Source organism: Papaver somniferum, chromosome 5 (assembly GCF_003573695.1).
Source record: "Papaver somniferum cultivar HN1 chromosome 5, ASM357369v1, whole genome shotgun sequence".
Taxonomy (NCBI): Eukaryota; Viridiplantae; Streptophyta; class Magnoliopsida; order Ranunculales; family Papaveraceae; genus Papaver; species Papaver somniferum.
In genome coordinates, this window is record NC_039362.1 from 65,297,054 (window position 1) to 65,311,681 (window position 14,628).

The following is a 14,628-nucleotide window of genomic DNA, read 5'->3' on the forward strand; positions in this document are numbered from 1 at the left end:
TCTCTTTTCTTTACAACTGAATGACTATTTATAGGGAAATACATAGTTGATGACAGCTAATCTGTCCTTTATTTTCGGATATGGCTTGCGACTTCTCGCAACCTTACAAATACCAATCTCGTAAACTTCCTTATTTTCGAAGGATCGTCACACTTTTCTCATGATTTGGCTGATGTCGTTTATTATGTTGTTTATGAAGTTGTTCTGCGACACTGTCGTGTTGTGTTGTTAATAATTTCGCTGAGACATTATTGCTGCGAGATTCTGATCCTACACTTTTGTTATTCAAATGTCAACAACAACATTTATTTTTTGAATATGTGCGGGATATTGTGTTGTTGAAACTTGGAATCAAGCGTATGTAGAATGAGTTATTTTGTAATTCGTGTTTCTCCATATGTAATAAAGTTTTGTTACTAAAATTGACAAAGGGGAATATTGTTAGAGCATTGCTCGATTGAACCAAGCGTTGGTATGTCAAGTTTGGTAGTCATATTTTAGTATCAACACTCATCTAGAGTCGCTTGATTAATTACTAGAGTCAAGTTCGTTTATGTTAGACTAGAAAGTCTATGAATGTTGAGACTTACAAGTATTACTCTGAAGACCGAGAATGTGAAGAAGTAAAGACTGCAAAAAAGACATCATCCTTCCACTTGAGGTTAGTAATACCGACTTGACTTGTTTACATTCCTAACGTATCTCTTAAGTCGTTTTATATTGAAAACATAACATGCGAAGCTATATTTATAACACTCTACTGATTAGACTTAGTAATAGCATTATGATCAAAGTATCAAGAAATTATATTGAATTACGAGATATAACAATTATCTTTTGAACTTCGTAATACGACATAAACATAATTTATGTATTTAGTTACTTGATTATGTGTGGGATATAGGTGTGATTTCATCCTAGGAAACTATGTATTTTAAAATTGTTTAAGGAAGTAGATGTAGAACTTGTTTCGTAATCGAAAGGTAAATCAATAAGTGTGTTGGTCCGGTTTTCATTGAATAATATTTGGATGACCAATGCAAGGTGACAAGGTAGAACCGATCTTAACTTATGTTGAGAATTAAGGTAGAACCGGTCATATCCTATATTGTGTGACAAGGTATAACCGATCCTAACTAGTATTGGGAAGCGAGGTATAACCGGTCATAACCTATATTGAGACTCATGGTATAACCGATCCTAACTTAGTTGGGGAGTCATGGTAGAACCGGTCCCAAGAAGCAAAACCGAGTTTCCAATTTTCACATATTTCTTTACGTTGTGTGTAAATTTGGAATTAGAGTTTGCTAATATTCCTTAGTGCTCAAGGTGATCCCAAACCGAACTAATTGAAAAAACATTTAATTATGATTTTCGATTTTATATGTTTTAATTATCATCAATTAAAGAATATACTCTGGAAAGGATTATTAATTAATGTGCTAAACTAATAATAAAAAATTTCTATAAGAGATTTCAAAAATATTGTTTGACATTAATTGTAAATAGGAAAACCAAAATTAGGTACTTATTGCATATCTTGAGAATATTTTCGGTTTTGGAATTTCCTTGTTGTCCAAACAACCTTGGTATAAAAATAGTTGAGTTTGCATTTCTTGCAAACTATCCTAAGAGCTAGGAAAACTTCATTCGTGTTGTTTCTACTGGAGCCGTCTATCAGGAGAGGAAAGTAACCTAATTAGGCGAAATCTCTTACGACCGCTTCTGTGGTTTCAAGAAGCTCTACGAGTACCGTTGGTGGGAAACTAGAAAATTGCATTGTTATTTTAGTTTTCAATTATTGGTTTGATTGACTATCGGTTGTTGAAACTTTGGTTGCATCTAGTTAGATTATTCTTGAGAGCCTTCTATCTGACATAAGGGTCACTCAAACTAGATCAAAGTATTGACGGGATCTTTAGAACTGTTGTTAGATCTAAAGACATCTTGTGAAAATCCATTGTTAACAGACCCCGTTCTGTGCGCGATTGATCACAAGAGGACTCAAGTTTCTTGTGCTGGTACAATTGAAGGCAATCGCAGATTTGGATACAAATAATATTTATCTAATTAGTTTTCGTATCTTGTGAATTTTGTGCACACATCTTGATCGAATGAGATCCAAATAGATCTTGTTTATCTTTGATAGACTTGTGATTATCTAGTTGATAAGATCGACATCACTTTATAGTTTCTTTGTGAGTTCTATATTGTTTAAATGCAAATCCGGAAATTGATTATTTAGGTAATTAAGATTCTGATTGATCTAACCAGACAAAGAAGTTTATTAGATTAAACATAAGAGCATTTGTCAACGACTCAACATATCTTTTCTTAAAGATTTAATAGAGTGGTTACCAAACAGATTTGTTCCTTTACTGTTTGGAATACGATCAAAAGGAGTTGAGTACATAAGACTTTACTTTGTAAAGCAACTCAAGATAGTGATTTCTGTCTTGAGATTCACATGCGTGACCAAAAGGTCGAAGATGCAGGGATACTGAGGGAACTAAGTAACGAGGGGTAGTTTACTTGGTCTCAACTATACGAAGTTGCCTTTTGTTCTTTGTATAGCAGCTTAATTTTGAGAGTATTCAAAACTGGACTAGGTCCCAGGGTTTTTCTGCATTTGCGGTTTCCTCGTTAACAAAATCTTGCCGTGTCATTTACTTTACTTCCGCATTGTAATTGTCTTATTATAATAAAGTAAATTACACTTGTATGTTAATCCTAATCACTTGAATTTGATCATATAGTCAATTGGTCTTGTACCGTAACTATTGTCAAGTGAACAAGTTGTCGTATTATCTCGACTTGTACATAGACGATCACACTTGGTATCGGACTTATAGGTTGAAATAATAAGATTGTAGTGTATTTGGGTACCCTCGTATTTTTACACCTATAAGTAGATCACCTTAGATGTAACCTAGTCAAATGATTTAATTTCTATGAATTTAGGTCAATCCTAGTAGTTAAACTCTTAGATCAAGGTCCACTTACTACTGTTGTCTTTATTTGCATTTTTTCCACATAATGTCTTTGCTAGGTCTTACGATTTATATTTGTGTATTCTTTGTTGGAAAATTACACTTATCTCACAACTTTTACTAGCAATATATCAATCAACTAAGCAATTTAATATGCATCCCAAACAATCAATCAATCAATCATAAACAATAATAATGATAAAGACAATCGATAATATTGTGAAGAAATCAAAATAGATTCGTGTTTAGAACTTGGAATTTTTATTTTGAAATCGAAATAGAAATCAAAATTTGTAATCGATAATCATGTTTAGAACTTAGAATTCATCGTCAATCAGATAGGAGTTTAGCTACTTATGGATTTAGTGAAACCCATGATATACGTTAAAGATAATCAAATAGAAATAAATTTAGTGATGGAAGAACCCAAAACCCTAGCTTTTGCTTTTTTTCTTTTTTTCTCCACTTCGGTATCTTGATAAAAATCTTTTCCGGAATTCCCTTGAAAAGTACTTTGAAGTCTCCTTAAATATCCATAAGAATATTAGGGTTTGGGAATACTTTGGAACTAAGAAATCCAATTTTGGCAAGTATTTTCGTCACTTTTTTTAGGTAGGGATCGCTTCTACTTTATTCCCCGACGTAGGTAAGGATTGGTCCCTACTTGATCCCAAACTGCTTTTCCCATACCTTCGGCATACGAACTTGGAATAACCTCATTATTTTTGCGTTTTTTTCGTCTTTTCATTCTCTACGACATAGAGTAGAATACTCTTGAATTTAATCGAGTTCCTCCTGGTCCTCAACACTCTTTTCTCTCCTTTTGGATGATTCTACCTAAATAAGACAAACAAAAGATGAAAAAAAGTAATACAAGGTATATTGCAAGAAATATAACAAATACAAGCACGAAATTCATAACAAAAGTATAGTACATCATGCACTTATCAGGTTTTTGTAAGATGATACTTAGTCATGGGTTTACTTTTTTTTTGTTTTAACTGACATAAGATAGGGTTGTGACTTTAAATTCTACGTCCGTACATGGCTAGAACAGGATAAAATCTTACGAATCATATCACAAAAATTACACTCTTTACTCTTTCTTCAACCAAGAGGAGCAAATTTTGTTGTTGATGGTTACTTTTTCTCTTAAAGAATAATGTTTCTGGATTCCTTAAATCTAAGAGTATTATCTTTAAACGTTCGTTCGTAATTAGCGAGAAGTGAGAAAAATATTGGAATAAGTTACTTCTGAATTTGTTAATGACCAAGGAAAATCCTTCTTGTTTGTAAATTTTTTAATGTCCAAAAAATCGTCTAGAGAAAAGTGCGGGAGGGAGATGTTGCTTGTTTCCAATATTTGTATATCAACCACTTTTTTTACTCTAGTAAACCCTTTAATATATTAAAAACTTTTAACTTGATTTGTTTTCATTTGAAATTCTCGAAAATTTTGTACTCCTACCTAATCTTTTTTTTGGTCACTCAATTAACATGACACAATTTTGAAAAAAAAATTATGTATAGAAATTAGACTGAATACAAAAAAATTGCTAGTTATCAGATTTTAACACAAAAAACAATGAATAAATATATAAGAATGAGAGAGAAAAAATTAGAAAAATGAAAAATGTGTCGGAAAGTTTGATAAAAATGAGAATAAATCCAACGAGTTCTTAAGAATGAGAACAAATTCAAAGGATGAGAATGAATTTCAAAAATTAATTTTATTTCCGATGCGACAAATTTCCAAAAAACTATTAAGAATGAGAATAAATACAAAAAAAATAAATAATAGGAAGGTTAGAGGGATATCATTGTAAGAAAACAAGCTAATAACGACGATGAACACCATAATATTTAAACCGTGAACAAATATAAAACTTTATGTAATATGAAGGACAACTACCCGAATTACTTCCTTTGCCAATGAAAACTGTCACCAGAAACAATGATTGTGGAACCTGTAGATGGGAATGCACTGAATGTTGCCCGAACAAATTTCAGCAATCTAGATCTCCACATATCCTTGTAAAATTGTGCATCTTCAACTCTTCATCTTCAAAAAGACTTCCTCGAGACTATGATTAAATGTTCAAATTTCGTTGATCTGCAAATCGAGAAACACTTGTTATTAATGACTCTTTTAATAAGGGGTTCCCATTCCCCGTTATTCATTAGAATCTGATTTTTTTTCTATCTATTTGTTTGAACAAATCGATACCTTCAAATATCACAACTCTTTCCCTTAAGATCTAACATGAGGGATGTTTTCCTATATAGTTTGTTTTTTAGCCAAATTGCAATTCTCAAGGCTCCACTGGGTATAATTTCATTGCATTTGTAACACGATCTGCCAGACTTTTTATTATACAACCTCCAGTTTTTAAGAGTAACTTGGGCAAAATTTATACTCGTGGATAAATCATAACCGTGTAAACCATAATCACGTCTTAATCTTGGGATTACAAGTTTGTTTTGGATAAACGGCTCAGCAGTAGTATATTTGAATTCCGAAATCTTGAATTCAGTAGGTTTAACTTCAAATTCTGAAGTCCTAGATTCACTAGGTTTCCTAATCGATAAATCTTAATCACGACTTAATGTTGCGATTACAGATTTAATTTCCCTCTTAAATCTATGTTGTGGAATCTGAAAGTAACATAAATAAAACTTAAAAACCCTAACTATGACATAACGACTTACGACATGGAAAAGCTAATGAAATTAAAAAAAAAAAAAAATCAATAAGATACTTACAACAGGGTTTATCTTCTCCCCCACTTTCTTGTTCCCCTCGTATACCATTATTTATGGGTTTAAATGAACATGATTAAGGAGAAAGAGATAAAAGAGGTGAGAAAATGAAACTTAAGCGTTTTTTTAACAAAATGTAGGCATAATAGTGAAAACGGATGAGTGGTGAGACCCAATTTCGAGAGGAAATTTTATTATAACAGTTGTTACGACTGTGATAAAAAAAATACATTCTTGTTACACCTCACACAACACACGTACTACACACTAATAATTATTCATACAACCTCTCAATATGCCCCCTCAGTCTAATAGCCTTGTAATGCAGTAGTGCTCGAGATAGAAAAATAGGATTACATGAATTCAAATAAAAAAAAACATCACATCTATGGAAACAGATAACATCAGACTAATAAATAATAACACTTTATTCCAAATCAAGATTTCATTAAGAGAAATTTTTGTTATTCGAAGCAAATATGAGAAAGATATCAAATATATAATGCTTGCACGTCATCAATTTCAGTACAAGAAAAACCAAGACTTTCATGTCAAGACGTAGGTCCAGATCAACAGAGAAATAAAGTTGATCATGATCTGCAAAGAGGTTTAAAAAAAAAATTAAGACTTTCATCTCAAGACGTGGATTCAGAATAACAGACAAATAAAGTTGAACACTCTTTTCTCTCCTTTTGGATGATTCTACCTAAATAAGACAAACAAAAGATGAAAAAATAATACAAGGTATATTGCAAGAAATATAACAAATACAAGCACGAAATTCATAACAAAAGTATAGTACATCATGCACTTATCAGGTTTTTGTAAGATGATACTTAGTCATGGGTTTACTTTTTTTTGTTTTAACTGACATAAGATAGGGTTGTGACTTTAAATTCTACGTCCGTACATGGCTAGAACAGGATAAAATCTTACGAATCATATCACAAAAATTACACTCTTTACTCTTTCTTTCTAACCAAGAGGAGCAAATTTTTGTTGATGGTTACTTTTTCTCTTAAAGAATAATGTTTCTGGATTCCTCTTAAATCTAAGAGTATTATCTTTAAACATGTTCGTTCGTAATTAGCGAGAAGTGAGAAAAATATTGGAAATAAGTTTACTTCTGAATTTGTTAATGACCAAGGAAAATCCTTCTTGTTTGTAAATTTTTTAATGTCCAAAAAATCGTCTAGAGAAAAGTGCGGGAGGGAGATGTTGCTTGTTTCCAATATTTGTATATCAACCACTTTTTTTACTCTAGTAAACCCTTTAATATATTAAAAACTTTTAACTTGATTTGTTTTCATTTGAAATTCTCGAAAATTTTGTACTCCTACCTAATCTTTTTTTTATGGTCACTCAATTAACATGACACAATTTTGAAAAAAAAATTATGTATAGAAATTAGACTGAATACAAAAAAATTGCTAGTTATCAGATTTTAACACAAAAAACAATGAATAAATATATAAGAATGAGAGAGAAAAAATTAGAAAAATGAAAAATGTGTCGGAAAGTTTGATAAAAATGAGAATAAATCCAACGAGTTCTTAAGAATGAGAACAAATTCAAAGGATGAGAATGAATTTCAAAAATTAATTTTATTTCCGATGCGACAAATTTCCAAAAAACTATTAAGAATGAGAATAAATACAAAAAAAATAAATAATAGGAAGGTTAGAGGGATATCATTGTAAGAAAACAAGCTAATAACGACGATGAACACCATAATATTTAAACCGTGAACAAATATAAAACTTTATGTAATATGAAGGACAACTACCCGAATTACTTCCTTTGCCAATGAAAACTGTCACCAGAAACAATGATTGTGGAACCTGTAGATGGGAATGCACTGAATGTTGCCCGAACAAATTTCAGCAATCTAGATCTCCACATATCCTTGTAAAATTGTGCATCTTCAACTCTTCATCTTCAAAAAGAGTGACTTCCTCGAGACTATGATTATAATGTTCAAATTTCGTTGATCTGCAAATCGAGAAACACTTGTTATTAATGACTCTTTTAATAAGGGGTTCCCATTCCCCGTTATTCATTAGAATCTGATTTTTTTTCTATCTATTTGTTTGAACAAATCGATACCTTCAAATATCACAACTCTTTCCCTTAAGATCTAACATGAGGGATGTTTTCCTATATAGTTTGTTTTTTAGCCAAAATTGCAATTCTCAAGGCTCCACTGGGTATAATTTCATTGCATTTGTAACACGATCTGCCAGACTTTTTATATTACAACCTCCAGTTTTTAAGAGTAACTTGGGCAAAATTTATACTCGTGGATAAATCATAACCGTGTAAACCATAATCACGTCTTAATCTTGGGATTACAAGTTTGTTTTGGATAAACGGCTCAGCAGTAGTATATTTGAATTCCGAAATCTTGAATTCAGTAGGTTTAACTTCAAATTCTGAAGTCCTAGATTCACTAGGTTTCCTAATCGATAAATCTTAATCACGACTTAATGTTGCGATTACAGATTTAATTTCCCTCTTAAATCTATGTTGTGGAATCTGAAAGTAACATAAATAAAACTTAAAAACCCTAACTATGACATAACGACTTACGACATGGAAAAGCTAATGAAATTAAAAAAAAAAAAAAATCAATAAGATACTTACAACAGGGTTTATCTTCTCCCCCACTTTCTTGTTCCCCTCGTATACCATTATTTATGGGTTTAAATGAACATGATTAAGGAGAAAGAGATAAAAGAGGTGAGAAAATGAAACTTAAGCGTTTTTTTAACAAAAATGTAGGCATAATAGTGAAAACGGATGAGTGGTGAGACCCAATTTCGAGAGGAAATTTTATTATAACAGTTGTTACGACTGTGATAAAAAAAATACATTCTTGTTACACCTCACACAACACACGTACTACACACTAATAATTATTCATACAACCTCTCAATATGCCCCCTCAGTCTAATAGCCTTGTAATGCAGTAGTGCTCGAGATAGAAAAATAGGATTACATGAATTCAAATAAAAGAAAAAACATCACATCTATGGAAACAGATAACATCAGACTAATAAATAATAACACTTTATTCCAAATCAAGATTTCATTAAGAGAAATTTTTGTTATTCGAAGCAAATATGAGAAAGATATCAAATATATAATGCTTGCACGTCATCAATTTCAGTACAAGAAAAACCAAGACTTTCATGTCAAGACGTAGGTCCAGATCAACAGAGAAATAAAGTTGATCATGATCTGCAAAGAGGTTTAAAAAAAAAATTAAGACTTTCATCTCAAGACGTGGATTCAGAATAACAGACAAATAAAGTTGAACACTCTTTTCTCTCCTTTTGGATGATTCTACCTAAATAAGACAAACAAAAGATGAAAAAAAGTAATACAAGGTATATTGCAAGAAATATAACAAATACAAGCACGAAATTCATAACAAAAGTATAGTACATCATGCACTTATCAGGTTTTTGTAAGATGATACTTAGTCATGGGTTTACTTTTTTTTTGTTTTAACTGACATAAGATAGGGTTGTGACTTTAAATTCTACGTCCGTACATGGCTAGAACAGGATAAAATCTTACGAATCATATCACAAAAATTACACTCTTTACTCTTTCTTTCTAACCAAGAGGAGCAAATTTTTGTTGATGGTTACTTTTTCTCTTAAAGAATAATGTTTCTGGATTCCTCTTAAATCTAAGAGTATTATCTTTAAACATGTTCGTTCGTAATTAGCGAGAAGTGAGAAAAATATTGGAAATAAGTTTACTTCTGAATTTGTTAATGACCAAGGAAAATCCTTCTTGTTTGTAAATTTTTTAATGTCCAAAAAATCGTCTAGAGAAAAGTGCGGGAGGGAGATGTTGCTTGTTTCCAATATTTGTATATCAACCACTTTTTTTACTCTAGTAAACCCTTTAATATATTAAAAACTTTTAACTTGATTTGTTTTCATTTGAAATTCTCGAAAATTTTGTACTCCTACCTAATCTTTTTTTTATGGTCACTCAATTAACATGACACAATTTTGAAAAAAAAATTATGTATAGAAATTAGACTGAATACAAAAAAATTGCTAGTTATCAGATTTTAACACAAAAAACAATGAATAAATATATAAGAATGAGAGAGAAAAAATTAGAAAAATGAAAAATGTGTCGGAAAGTTTGATAAAAATGAGAATAAATCCAACGAGTTCTTAAGAATGAGAACAAATTCAAAGGATGAGAATGAATTTCAAAAATTAATTTTATTTCCGATGCGACAAATTTCCAAAAAACTATTAAGAATGAGAATAAATACAAAAAAAATAAAATAATAGGAAGGTTAGAGGGATATCATTGTAAGAAAACAAGCTAATAACGACGATGAACACCATAATATTTAAACCGTGAACAAATATAAAACTTTATGTAATATGAAGGACAACTACCCGAATTACTTCCTTTGCCAATGAAAACTGTCACCAGAAACAATGATTGTGGAACCTGTAGATGGGAATGCACTGAGTGTTGCCCGAACAAATTTCAGCAATCTAGATCTCCACATATCCTTGTAGAATTGTGCATCTTCAACTCTTCATCTTCAAAAAGAGTGACTTCCTCGAGACTATGATTATAATGTTCAAATTTCGTTGATCTGCAAATCGAGAAACACTTGTTATTAATGACTCTTTTAATAAGGGGTTCCCATTCCCCGTTATTCATTAGAATCTGATTTTTTTTCTATCTATTTGTTTGAACAAATCGATACCTTCAAATATCACAACTCTTTCCCTTAAGATCTAACATGAGGGATGTTTTCCTATATAGTTTGTTTTTTAGCCAAAATTGCAATTCTCAAGGCTCCACTGGGTATAATTTCATTGCATTTGTAACACGATCTGCCAGACTTTTTATATTACAACCTCCAGTTTTTAAGAGTAACTTGGGAAAAATTTATACTCGTGGATAAATCATAACCGTGTAAACCATAATCACGTCTTAATCTTGGGATTACAAGTTTGTTTTGGATAAACGGCTCAGCAGCAGTATATTTGAATTCCGAAATCTTGAATTCAGTAGGTTTAACTTCAAATTCTGAAGTCCTAGATTCACTAGGTTTCCTAATCGATAAATCTTAATCACGACTTAATGTTGCGATTACAGATTTAATTTCCCTCTTAAATCTATGTTGTGGAATCTGAAAGTAACATAAATAAAACTTAAAAACCCTAACTATGACATAACGACTTACGACATGGAAAAGCTAATGAAATTAAAAAAAAAAATCAATAAGATACTTACAACAGGGTTTATCTTCTCCCCCACTTTCTTGTTCCCCTCGTATACCATTATTTATGGGTTTAAATGAACATGATTAAGGAGAAAGAGATAAAAGAGGTGAGAAAATGAAACTTAAGCGTTTTTTTAACAAAAATGTAGGCATAATAGTGAAAACGGATGAGTGGTGAGACCCAATTTCGAGAGGAAATTTTATTATAACAGTTGTTACGACTGTGATAAAAAAAATACATTCTTGTTACACCTCACACAACACACGTACTACACACTAATAATTATTCATACAACCTATCAATATGCCCCCTCAGTCTAATAGCCTTGTAATGCAGTAGTGCTCAAGATAGAAAAATAGGATTACATGAATTCAAATAAAAGAAAAAACATCACATCTATGGAAACAGATAACATCAGACTAATAAATAATAACACTTTATTCCAAATCAAGATTTCATTAAGAGAAATTTTTGTTATTCGAAGCAAATATGAGAAAGATATCAAATATATAATGCTTGCACGTCATCAATTTCAGTACAAGAAAAACCAAGACTTTCATGTCAAGACGTAGGTCCAGATCAACAGAGAAATAAAGTTGATCATGATCTGCAAAGAGGTTTAAAAAAAAAATTAAGACTTTCATCTCAAGACGTGGATTCAGAATAACAGACAAATAAAGTTGAACAAGATCCACAAAGAGATTCAGTTTAACCCAAACAGACGAGAACGTGCCCATGCCAAGGGCACCTAGACGGTCTTCTAGAGCCTCCCGAAAAGAAGGGCCCCCAAAATGTTATATTTATCAATAATTGTTATAATCATGGGATATTCTGGAAATTAATTTTCAATATCTTAATGCATTTACGTTGTGTATTAATACTAAATTAACTATGAAAATATGGATGTTGTGGAAAAGCACAATGTATTAAGAACATAATAAAAGAACCGGAAAAAAAAAGTCTTGAAATAAAATAAAATTAGTTGTCGACAAATATTCATAAGAGGGAAAAAATATGATGTTGTTTGGTAGGAAAAAAATACATACCCTTACATTAAATTATAACTACAATAACACCTAAGATTGTCGGTAAATACATTTTTTTAAAAGTTTTGTGTTTAAACTCCAAATATAGTTTATATACATGCGTAAACACTAATATTTTTTTTAATAACTACTGTGTTTGTGTTCTAGTAAATACATTACTTTATCTTTTTGTTTCGATTTGTTTATATATATCGAGGTCGATAGGGTGTAATTATCATATAATAATAGATGAGTTCACAACAAAGAATCCGTAAAGTTAAATTTTTACCAAACATGATACATGTATCTAGTTTTATTGATACAAAATGATATTAACATATATATATCCCTTATTCGTAGTTCGCCAAAGGCCCCTTAAAAAGTTGTATGGCTCTTGGCGAGAGAGAAACTTAGTTTTAGTTGAGGTTCATCCCTAATTCTCATCTTATGAAGCTCTTGAGGTTCAACGCAACTATAACCTAGTTACAGCCTAGCATTGTGATTTTTTTATCCATCGTTCTATTTGTTTGACTGAAATTTACCTTATGACTAAAATACTATGGCCTGTTATAGTCAATGGAGCAGGATAGTGTAATACAACTGAGACTGTATTATACTCCCTCCGTTTCTGAAAAAGTGTTACTTTCACTTTTTCAATTTGACCTATTTTTAGGCTAAAATGAAAAAGTGAAAGTAACACTTTTCCAGAAACGGAGGGAGTATATATTTTGTTAAGATACAAAGAAACACGTATATATCCTTTGTCGAAAAGTGATTTTATATTTCACCAATTTTACCCTTAAATAGTGGATTTTATTCAATACTATGGGCTAAGGTCATCATCCAATGTAGAAAGTATATACAACACTTTTTCTTCGTGGGTCATCATTACATGATAAAAAAAACAATAGAAATCAAATTATTTTGCGAAAAGTTATCTCCAATGCGTAAGGTATTTTTGTTAAAAAGCATTAGTTCATTTTAGAAACAAAATGATGATGTGAATTTAAGACCCTAGGTCATGAAGAAAATTTAATCGAGACTTTCTTTTTTACTCCCCCACTTAGACCATCCACAATGTTGCGAATTTGTAGCGAAAATGTTATAATTTCACTCATAGTGGCATCAATTAAATGCCAAATATAGCATATATGGCATTTTGGTATATCAATTTACTCTATTCTTCGAGAATTTGAACTGGGATGAGTTGAAGAGAGGGAGACTCTGAGGATCGGTTCCAACTTAGTGCATCAATCACTCAAAATTTCTTGTTTACATCGCAAATATCTTCACATTTTGTGCAAAGTTTCAGGTGTGTTTGAGTTATATCTTTCAATAATGGGTATTAATTAGTGTTTTTGTCTGTAGTGAAATAGATTTTAATGAAAAAATGATGAACCCTTTAGGGTTTGATGGGTTGTTGGTTTTTCAATTTCTTCATAAGAACCTCCTTAATGTAGCACTTGTTAAAGAAGAATACAACATGGAGGTTGTAGGCGATGCGAAGGAAGAAAAAAGATGTGAAAGAGACGAAGTAATCTTGAGCAGGCTTGAAAGAAAGGAAAAGATGGGTTCTTTGTAATAGAGTTTTGTTTTATAAACTTAATAACAATAATTGTCTAACAAGTTCGAGCCTATATGGGAAAAAAGTAGAGTTCTAAAAGAAGTAGGAAAACTAAAACAGGAAACAAAAGACTTGTGAATGAAGTTATAATGTTCTAGAAAGAAAGAAAGAAAGAAAGAATGTAGAGATGTTCTACATCAGTCCCCCCTCTTGAAAACAACTTGGCCTCAAGTTGATCAACCTAAATCATTCTCCCCATGGAACGTAAAAATTTCCTGCACATTAAATATGTTAGATATGTTCCAGTTTGTAGGAAGATCCACCACATAAGTATTGTCACTTATTCTCTTCAAAATCTTGAACGGACCATATTTCTTCTTTTTGGTTTTGTTGTATGTACCAGTTGGAAAACGTTATTTTCGAAGATGTATCATGACAAGTTCTCCTTCTTCAAAAGTCTTAAACCTTCTGTGTTGATCAGCTACTGTCTTGTATTTAGCATTAGAGTCTTCTAGTTCAGTTCGCACTTATTTATGAAGCTGAGAAGCTTTGTCGACCAGTTGATCAGCTTTCACATGAGACTGTGAAAGTTTCGGCAGTACTACTAAATCCAGAATATGATTCGGAACCTTGGAGTATACAATTGCAGATGGAGACTTACCAGTAGAACGATTCATCGAAGTATTAAATGCAAACTCCATATGAGGAAGAAAAGTTTCCCATTGTTTCTCGTTAGAATCAAAAAAAATTGCACGTATCAAATTCCCTAAAGATTTGTTGACAACTTCAGTTTGTCCATCAGTTTGTGGATGTGCTGTAGTACTGTATTATAACCTAGTTGCCAATCTCTTCCATAAAGATTTCCAAAAATAGCTGAGAAATTTTTTATCACGATCTGAAGTGATAGACTTAGGCACTCCATGCAAACGTATTATCTCCTTGAAGAATAAATAAGCCACATTGGAAGCATCAGTAGTCTTCTTACAGGCAACAAAATGTGCCATTTTTGAATA